Below are 13,869 nucleotides of genomic sequence, written 5' to 3'. Positions count from 1 at the left end.
AGTCGTTAGCAGTTGAGATGCTGCGCATTTGGGGTGACGTACCCCTCCTGCCTGGCATCGTGGCGGTTGCACTGGCCGCTGGCGCGGACCAAAGTGTAGTGGGGGAAAAGAAAACCCAGGGGAATGGAGGGGGAGGAGCGGACTTTGAAGAAATTAGAGTTTTTGACTTCCCCTCACGGGGATGTCGGGTTAGCAGCTCAGATCCCCCCGTGAGGGGGGAGAGCAGAGAAGAAAGACGCAGTGGGTGCTAGCGGGTCAGAGTGCCGCGTCGCAATTAAGAGAGAGAGGGGATAGGCATCCCTGCCCACAGAGGGGAGCAGAAACGAAGCACCCGCCCTACCCCACGTCACCCTACCCACTAACTTACCCCAACGGAAGCGAGAAAGAGAACCCTGTCTGCTCGATCCACTGGGAGAGCAGCGAAGATAGACAAAGTTTGGGCCTGGCAGGTCAGAGTGCTGCTCAGGCAATTAAGTGTGGAGAAATTAGACCATCCCCTGTCTCTAGAGGGAAGAGACCGGAACGAAGAAAAAACGCATGCAAAAAAAAAAACAACAAAAGCAGGTCTCAACTACTAGCTAGTGGTGCTGGTCCCGAGATTCCAGTCTCCCAAAAAAGGGGATCGGTTTCCGGGTCCAAGCTCCCACAAATGTGGAGTCGGTCCTTTAGGTCCTGACTCCCCAAAGGAGGGGGTCGGTCCTTGCTAACGAAAGTTAGTATGAAAACACCTTAACCTAGCCCGAAAGCCCGGTGGCGGAAAGTTTAGTAACTGAGAGAACAGATACTACACTTTGATCTTGACCAAAAAGGTCAAGTAAGCATGAACAAAAAAAGATAATTAGAGGATGTGTTTAAGATCTTTATTTTAAGCCATATCTCTCTCCACGATCGATATTCCTTTCTCTCAATATCTACACGGTGCCTTAACAGAAGCAGTGTTTTATGTTTAAAAAAATGCAGGTGATATTTTTAAGAATATAAATTGCAGCATATAACAGAGGGAACACTTGCAAAAACCAAAACGCCGTTAAAAAAAGATCACTAATATAAATATATATAGTGAAAGTTTATTGCGATGTTTCGATTTTTTTTCTTTCATTTTAAGTCTTTAGTCTGTGATGTTGCAATCGTCCATACGATCATCCCTACACCTTTCAGATTCAAGCTCAATTTGCCAACCCCTACACAACATGGCTGCCCACATACCTAATTAAGAAAAAAAATCAGTTGAACACACGAAACTTATTCATCTTCAGCCAAACGTAAAAGGATGAAAAATACCGGAAGGACTGTATATAAGATGTAGCAGCTGAAAATTAACAATGTAAATTTTGAAAAGAGTAATAACGTTTTAAAGTGGATGGGTACGAACCACAATATATATATATATATATATAATGAAATAAGAGTTACAGTTAAGTTTACCAATATGATCCAAGATGGCAAAGCTAAAGTTAATTATAGATATTAAATAATTAATATTTATAAAGAAATCTCAATCAGATGCAAAAGCTCGATAAAACCAAATATGAGAGAGCTTATAATGGGAACAAGTAGTTAATAAAATAATTTTTCTTAATTTAACCTTGCCTCCACAGTCGAGTTTTACCTTTCACCGTTTCCTTTTTTTACGCACATTTTATCTTTCTTTTCATAATATTATTGGAATTCATTCCCTTTTCCTTGCACCTATTTGTGAATTATTCCACGGATTTCTGCCTTTTGGATTACGTTGGATCATCTTCCAATTACGCGATTCCCTTGGATTTTACTTGTGCGAATGGAAATTTAACTAACTTTCTTGGATTCTGCTTTTTTTTTGAATTTTACCGTCATTAAATATTTTACCTTTCATCAGACTATCCATTCACGTGAAATCACTTTTTATTCACCTTATTCCCCCTGCTTCACTTTTTGTTATCAAGTAAAATCTATGACTTACTTGTAGTTTCATTAAATACTTTTGTAAGCAAAATCCGCTCCCGCATTTTGCTAATTCCTACCCTCTGATTGAAAGGAAAGTATTTCTTCGAAACTCCGCGGATTAAGAACTATCCATTTATGTAGTGTTTCGTTTTAAAAGTAAATATGTTTTTAACTCTTTTTCAAAGTGTTCTTTAACATATTTTATTTAATACTTGTTCTTATATATATATATATATATATATATATATATATATATATATATATATACATACACACATATATATGCATATGTATGCATACTTATATACACACATAGATATATACATATATATATACACACATGCATATACCCACATAGATATATGCATATATATACACACATGCATATACCCACATAGATATATGCATATATATATACACACATGCATATACCCACATAGATATATGCATATATATATACACACATGCATATACCCACATAGATATATGCATATATATATATACACACATGCATATACCCACATAGATATATGCATATATATAAACACACATGCATATACCCACATAGATATATGCATATATATATATACACACATGCATATACCCACATATATATATATATGCATATATATACACCCCCATGCATATACCCCCATAGATATATGCATATATATATAAACACCCCCATGCATATACCCACATATATATGCATATATACACACACATGGATATACCCACATAGATACATGTATATATATATACACATGCATATACCCACATAGATAATTGCATGTATATACACACACATGCATATACCCACATAGATATATGCATGTATATACACACACATGCCTATACCCACATAGATATATGCATATATATATATAAACACACACATGCATATACCCACGGATATATGCATATATATACCCACAGATGCATATATATATATATATATATATATATATACACACATGCATATACCTACATAGATATATGCATATATATACCCACACATGCATATATATATACACATGCATATACCCACATAGATATATGCATATATATATATATATATATACACACCCACATGCATATACCCACATAGATATATGCATATATATATATATACACACCACAAGCATATACCCACATAGATATATGCATATATATATATATACACACCCACAAGCATATACCCACATAGATATATGCATATATATACACACACACATGCATATACCCACATAGATATATGCATATATATACACACACATGCATATACCCACATAGATATATGCATATATATACACACACATGCATATACCCACATAGATATATGCATATATATACACACTCACATGCATATACACACATAGATATATGCATATATATACACACTCACATGCATATACCCACATAGATATATGCATATATATACACACTCACATGCATATACCCACATAGATATATGCATATATATACACTCACATGCATATCCCCACATAGATATATGCATATATACACACACATGCATATACCCACATAGATATATGCATATATACACACATGCATATACCCACATAGATATATGCATATATACACACATGCATATACCCACATAGATATATGCATATATACACACACATGCATATACCCACATAGATATATGCATATATACACACACATGCATATACCCACATAGATATATGCATATATACACACACATGCATATACCCACATAGATATATGCATATATACACACATGCATATACCCACATAGATATATGCATATATACACACATGTATATACCCACATAGATATATTCATATATATATACACACATGCATATACCCACATATATATATGCATATATATACACCCCCCATGCATATACCCACATAGATATATGCATATATATATAAACACCCCCATGCATATACCCACATAGATATATGCATATATATATAAACACCCCCATGCATATACCCACATATATATATGCATATATACACACATGGATATACCTACATAGATATATGTATATATATACACACATGCATATACCCACATAGATATATGTATATATATACACACATGCATATACCCACATAGATATATGTATATATATACACACATGCATATACCCACATAGATATATGTATATATATACACACATGCATATACCCACATAGATATATGTATATATATACACACATGCATATACCCACATAGATATATGCATGTATATACACACACATGCATATACCCACATAGATATATGCATGTATATACACACATGCATAGACCCACATAGATATATGCATGTATATGCACACACATGCATATACCCACATAGATATATGCATGTATATACACACACATGCATATACCCACATAGATATATGCATGTATATACACACACATGCATATACCCACATAGATATATGCATGTATATACACACACATGCATATACCCACATAGATATATGCATATATATATATAAAAACACGCATGCATATACCCACAGATATATGCATATATATATACCCACACGTGCATATATATATACATACATGCATATACCCACATAGATATATGCATATATATATATATATATATATACACACGCACACACATGCATATACCCACATAGATATATGCATATATATACACACACACATGCATATACCCACATAGATATATGCATACATATATACACACATGCATATACCCACAAAGATATATGCATATATATACACACACACATGCATATACCCACATAGATATATGCATATATACACACTCACAAGCATATACCCACATGGATATATGCATATATATACACACACACATGCATATACCCACATAGATATATGCATATATATACACACTCACATGCATATACCCACATAGATATAAGCATATATATACACACTCACATGCATATACCCACATAGATATATGCATATATATACACTCACATGCATATCCCCACATAGATATATGCATATATACACTCACATGCATATCCCCACATAGATATATGCATATATACACACACATGCATATACCCACATAGATATATGCATATATACACAGATGCATATACCCACATAGATATATGCATATATACACACATGCATATACCCACATAGATATATGCATATATACACACACATGCATATACCCACATAGATATATGCATATATACACACACATGCATATACCCACATAGATATATGCATATATACACACACATGCATATACCCACATAGATATATGCATATATACACACATGCATATACCCACATAGATATATGCATATATACACACATGTATATACCCACATAGATATATTCATATATATATACACACATGCATATACCCACATATATATATGCATATATATACACCCCCCATGCATATACCCACATAGATATATGCATATATATATAAACACCCCCATGCATATACCCACATAGATATATGCATATATATATAAACACCCCCATGCATATACCCACATATATATATGCATATATACACACATGGATATACCTACATAGATATATGTATATATATACACACATGCATATACCCACATAGATATATGTATATATATACACACATGCATATACCCACATAGATATATGTATATATATACACACATGCATATACCCACATAGATATATGTATATATATACACACATGCATATACCCACATAGATATATGCATGTATATACACACACATGCATATACCCACATAGATATATGCATGTATATACACACATGCATAGACCCACATAGATATATGCATGTATATGCACACACATGCATATACCCACATAGATATATGCATGTATATACACACACATGCATATACCCACATAGATATATGCATGTATATACACACACATGCATATACCCACATAGATATATGCATATATATATATAAAAACACGCATGCATATACCCACAGATATATGCATATATATATACCCACACGTGCATATATATATACATACATGCATATACCCACATAGATATATGCATATATATATATATATATATATATATATATATATACACACACACACATGCATATACCCACATAGATATATGCATATATACACACACACATGCATATACCCACATAGATATATGCATATACCCACATAGATATATGCATATATATACACACACACATGCATATACCCACATAGATATATGCATATATATACACACATGCATATACCCACAAAGATATATGCATATATATACACACACACATGCATATACCCACATAGATATATGCATATATACACACTCACAAGCATATACCCACATGGATATATGCATATATATACACACTCACATGCATATACCCACATAGATATATGCATATATATACACACTCACATGCATATACCCACATAGATATATGCATATATATACACACTCACATGCATATACCCACATAGATATATGCATATATATACACACTCACATGCATATACCAACAAAGATATATGCATATATATATACACACTCACATGCATAGACGCACATAGATATATGCATATATGTATACACACTCACATGCATATACCCACATAGATATATGCATATATATACACACTCACATGCATATACACACATAGATATATGCATATATATACACACTCACATGCATATACCCACATAGATATATGCATATATATACACACTCACATGCATATACCCACATAGATATATGCATATATATACACACTAACATGCATATACCCACATAGATATATGCATATATATACACACTCACATGCATATACCCACATAGATATATGCATATATATACACACTCACATGCATATACCCACATAGATATATGCATATATATACACACTCACATGCATATACCCACATAGATATATGCATATATATACACACTCACATGCATATACACACATATATATATATGCATGCATATACACACAGATATATGCATATATATATACACACATTCATATACACACATGCATATATATAAACACACATGCATATACACACACATGTATATATATAAACACACATGCATATATATACACACATGCATATACCCACGTAGATATATGTATATATACTCACATGCATATATATAAACACACATGCATATATATACACACATGCATATACCCACGTAGATATATGCATATATATACACATGCATATACCCACATAGATATATGCATATATATACACATGCATATACCCACATAGATATATGCATATATATACACATGCATATACACACATAGATATATGCATATATATACACACATGCATATACACACATAGATATATGCATATATATACACACATGCATATACCCACATAGATATATGCATATATACACACACATGCATATATCCACATAGATATATGCATGTATATACACACACATGCATAGACCCACATAGATATATGCATGTATATGCACACACATGCATATACCCACATAGATATATGCATGTATATACACACACATGCATATACCCACATAGATATATGCATATATTTATATATAAAACACGCATGCATATACCCACAGATATATGCATATATATACCCACACATGCATATATATACACACAGGCATATACCCACATAGATATATGCATATATATAAATATATATATATATATATATATATATATATATATATATATATATATACACACACACATGCATATACCCACATAGATATATGCATATATATACACACACATGCATATACCCACATAGATATATGCATATATATATACACACACATGCATATACCCACATAGATATATGCATATATATACACACACACATGCATATACCCACATAGATATATGCATATATATATACACACACATGCATATACCCACATAGATATATGCATATATACACACTCACATGCATATACCCACATGGATATATGCATATATATACACACTCACATGTATATACCCACATAGATATATGCATATATATACACACTCACATGCATATACCCACATAGATATATGCATATATATACACACTCACATGCATATACCAACAAAGATATATGCATATATATATACACACTCACATGCATAGACCCACATAGATATATGCATATATATATACACACTCACATGCATAGACCCACATAGATATATGCATATATATATACACACTCACATGCATATACCCACATAGATATATGCATATATATACACACTCACATGCATATACCCACATAGATATATGCATATATAAACACACTCACATGCATATACCCACATAGATATATGCATATATATACACACTCACATGCATATACCCACATAGATATATGCATATATATATACACACTCACATGCATATACCCACATAGATATATGCATATATATACACACTCACATGCATATACCCACATAGACATATGCATATATATACACACTCACATGCATATACCCACATAGATATATGCATATATATACACACTCACATGCATATACACACATATATATATGCATGCATACACACAGATATATGCATATATATATACACACATTCATATACACACATGCATATATATAAACACACATGCATATACACACACATGTATATATATATAAACACACATGCATATACACACACATGTATATATATATAAACACACATGCATATATATACACACATGCATATACCCACGTAGATATATGCATATATATACACACATGCATATACCAACATAGATATATGCATATATATACACACATGCATATACCCACATAGATATATGCATATATATACACACATGCATATACCCACATAGATATATGCATATATATACACACATGCATATACCCACATAGATATATGCATATATATACACACATGCATATACCCACACATATATATGCATATATATACACACATGCATATACCCACACATATATATGCATATATATACACACATGTTTATACCCACACATATATATGCATATATATACACACATGCATATACCCACACATATATATGCATATATATACACACATGCATATACCCACACATATATATGCATATATATACACACATGCATATACCCACATAGATATATGCATATATATACACACATGCATATACCCACATAGATATATGCATATATATACACACATGCATATACCCACATAGATATATGCATATATATACACACATGCATATACCCACATAGATATATACATATATACACACACATGCATATACCCACATAGATATATGCATATATACACACACATGCATATACCCACATAGATATATGCATATATACACACACATGCATATACCCACATAGATATATTCATATATACACCCACATGCATACACCCACATAGATATATGCATATATACACCCACATGCATATACCCACATAGATATATGCATATATACACACATGCATATACCCACATAGATATATGCATATATACACACATGCATATACCCACATAGATATATGCATATATACACACATGCATATACCCACATAGATATATGCATATATACACACATGCATATACCCACATAGATATATGCATATATACACACATGCATATACCCACATAGATATATGCATATATACACACATGCATATACCCACATAGATATATGCATATATATACACACTCACATGCATATACCCACATAGATATATGCATATATATATACACACTCACATGCATATACCCACATAGATATATGCATATCAATACACACTCACATGCATATACCCACATAGATATATGCATATCTATACACACTCACATGCATATACCCACATAGATATATGCATATCTATAAACACTCACATGCATATACCCACATAGATATATGCATATCTATAAACACTCACATGCATATACCCACATAGATATATGCATATATATATACATACACACTCACATGCATATACCCACATAGATATATGCATATATATATATATACACACTCACATGCATATACACACATAGATATATGCATGCATATACACACAGATATATGCATATATATACACACATGCATATACACACACATGCATATACACACACACATGCATATATATAAACACACATGCATATACACACATGCATATATATAAACACACATGCATATATATACACACATGCATATACCCACGTATATATATGCATATATACACACAGGCATATATATAAACACACATGCATATATATACACACATGCATATACCCACGTAGATATATGAATATATATACACACATGCATATACCCACATAGATATATGCATATATATATACACACATGCATATACCCACATAGATATATGCATATATACACCCACATGCATATACCCACATAGATATATGCATATATACCCACATGCATATACCCACATAGATATATGCATATATATACCCACATGCATTTACCCACATAGATATATGCATATATAATCCCACATGCATATACCCTCATAGATATATGCATATATATACCCACATGCATATACCCACATAGATATATGCATATATATACCCACATAGATATATGCATATATATACCCACATGCATATACCCACATAGATATATGCATATATATACCCACATGCATATACATATATATATACACACACATATATACGTGTGTGTGCACATATAGTTACATATATCTATGTATACGTTGTAATTTAAATTCTTAAATTATTATGAAAACTCTAAATTCCATACCATTTTGTGAACCATCCTTTAAACCGTTGTACATTTATTTTAGTCACGTTTTTAACACGTTTAAACTTTTTTAAATATTTACACACGAAGCGCTTCACTATTTGAAGTAATTCAAATGTAATTTCAACGGAAGCATAAAAAGATTTTAAACGAAACAATAATCAAAAACAGCCTAAAGACGGCGGCAGAAAATCGGTTGCAAGTAATTGCAAAAAACCACAAAAAAAAAAAAAGAAAATAGATGGACGAAAACGACTACAGAAGTTTCCTACACAAATTCGACCGAGAAAAAAAAATACCATTCGAAAAATGGAAGGATTACCAAAAAAACAAAAAAAACAAAAACAAAAAAAATCAAACAAAAAACATCATTAAGCAAAAATATCCCGCGCTATCTAACAAAATATTTCTGAATATATATGAGTGATCATTTGTGAATACTTGGCGCTGTATTTATTGTATTTCATTGACATGTAAAGTTCCAGAGTTTTATCTAGCAGTGCGTTAAAAAATTAAAAAAAACAACACTGGGAGAAACGTACCATCAGCCTTCATTTGAAAGGAAAACTGTTAAAAAATCTGGGCATCTCCTGTCTGCTCTTTCCATGACAATCAATTGCACCGACTGATATTAGACATTGTTTAAAAAGTGTTGATCCTTCTACACAAGCATCCACCTCTACAAACAATTCATCTGTGTGGAGTGTTTGACTTAGTTATTCGTTACTTTTCAAACAGTAACCATTACAATATTCTTTCGTTTGCTAATAACAATCTGCATAATTATGGCTTTGCTGACTTTTAAGTCACGTACCCATCAGATGTCCACCTTAGAAAGCATTTCGAGCCACTTACATGGTTCATAAAACCGACTCATTCAATTTTTGTTCTCTCATACACACACCTACTAACAAGTACATCCGACGCTGCCTGGAATTGAATGATGATCAACAAATGTTAAATGCTTCCATATTTTTATTTCCATCACAATCGCTGAAATCGAGCATTTTTCAATTGAAGCTGAATGAGAACCTGCTCTGATTGGGGACCCGCCGCGGTGCACAGGAAGGAAATTACATTTATCTTCACAGTGACTTCGTCCACAATATATTGTAGTCTACATTGCACTGTAGAGAACTTTCTGTTGATGTTATAAAATTATTTTTTTATATATAACTGGCGTTGCCCGGGTGTTTGGAGGTGTCTGTGTTGTGCAAAAAAAAAGTGGTAGTAAGCAGGCAGGCAGGCTCGAACCCGTACTGCGAAGGAGGAAGAAAACGTGGAAAACAAAAACAAAACAAACCTGACGTCAATCGAAAAGATGATGACTTTCGAAAATATAGGCGAAAAAAGCGACCCCTCCTTGTAGAAAAGCGCCCAGTTGAAGGTGAAGGAATGAATATTTTTGGCAAATTTTTCGGTATTTGTCATCCAAAAGGTCGAGCATCAAAACGATACCGATCTCGAGAAAATCAGTCGCTTTTGTCGAAAATTTAAGGCTAATATACAAACATACATTTAAACAGACAGGCGATATTTACATTATAAATGGCTTCAAATTTTGAAATGCAGAATTCAAGTGCTATGCTTTAATCGTACTCTGCACAAAAACATTAATTTCGAACGCATTCATTTCATATTAAAGAGCCTACTGCTGAAATTATATGTCGGGTCTTTAAAAAATGCAATGTGTTAATTTTGGTCATAGACACCGTTTCTCCGTTAATAGGATTATTCCGATTGATACTTCCAAAACGATACCGATCTCGAGAAAATCAGTCGCTTTTGTCAAAAATTTGAGGCTAACATACAAACATACATACATATATTAAAACAGACAGGCGATATTTACATTATAAATGGCTTCAAATTTTGAAATGCAGAATTCAAGTGCTATGCTTTAAATGTACTCTGCACAAAAGCATTAATTTCGAACGCGGTCATTTCATATCAAAGAGCCTACTGCTGAAATTATATGTCGGGTCTTTCAGCTTGTTTTGTAAAAAATGCAATGTGTTAACTTTGATCATAGACACCGTTTCTCCGTTTATAGTATTATTCTGATTGATACTTATCGAAGACATTCCGATATAATACCTATCTAAAAACATTGCTAGGCACATAAAATGCCTTCATGTAGAATTTCATAAGAATCGGCTTAGACATTTTCGAATCCTTAGAAAAGCAATCACACGCAAAATTATATAATAGTGGAGATATATATATATATATATATATATATATATACCCGTATAAAAGTGAGTTTTTTCTCGCTCTAATATTGATATTAAACTCCTACATTTTTTCTAGTTAAAATTATAAACACAGACTTCATAATATACTCAATCATAGACATGCGATCGACTTGATGAATGTTAACTAATTTGCATATTTCTTAAAAACAAAACAAAAACGAGTATTTATTAATTGCTGATTTATTTTTCATGCTTTTATTACGGGGTTGTTTTTATTTACCTATTATGCATAATTTTTTTTATATATTGTTTCTATATCGACACAATTGCGTTGAATTTAGGATGAAAACGTTCTCGTACACGGGCATGTTTTTGATATACATGTGTGCGTGTGTGTGTGTGTGTATGTGTATATATATATATATATATACTTGTTTATTGTTATATAAACACGGTTACATCCTGCTGCTACAAATAGCCACTTGTTTCAATCAAACAACAGATATCATCAGGCAGCGACTTGACTATTCAAAAGTTCAATGAATTGCGTGTTATTCATTGAACTTTTGAATAGTCAAGTCGCTGCCTGATGATATCTGTTGTTTGATTGAAACAAGTGGCTATTTGTAGCAGCAGGATGTAACCATGTTTATATAACAATAAATAAGTATTATCAGCTCTTTTTATTGAGCACTATCTAACAACCTCGTTGAATTCATTAGTCCATTACTTTTGAATAAAAAAACCCGAGTATATATATATATATATATATATATATATATATATATATATATATATATATATATATATATATATGGTGACCCCCCCAATCTAATTAGGCACCGTTTCTTAGTGTTTTGTCCGAATGAAATGAAACTCTGGTCATAACTAGTTTATTATATTCACCATCAAAACACTAGGGTCTTTGGCCTTTTTTTCTTTTT

This window comes from Euprymna scolopes, chromosome 20, assembly GCF_053919585.1.
Source record: "Euprymna scolopes isolate OS-2025 chromosome 20, ASM5391958v1, whole genome shotgun sequence".
NCBI lineage: Eukaryota > Metazoa > Mollusca > Cephalopoda > Sepiida > Sepiolidae > Euprymna > Euprymna scolopes.
Note: the sequence above shows the minus strand (reverse complement) of the source record.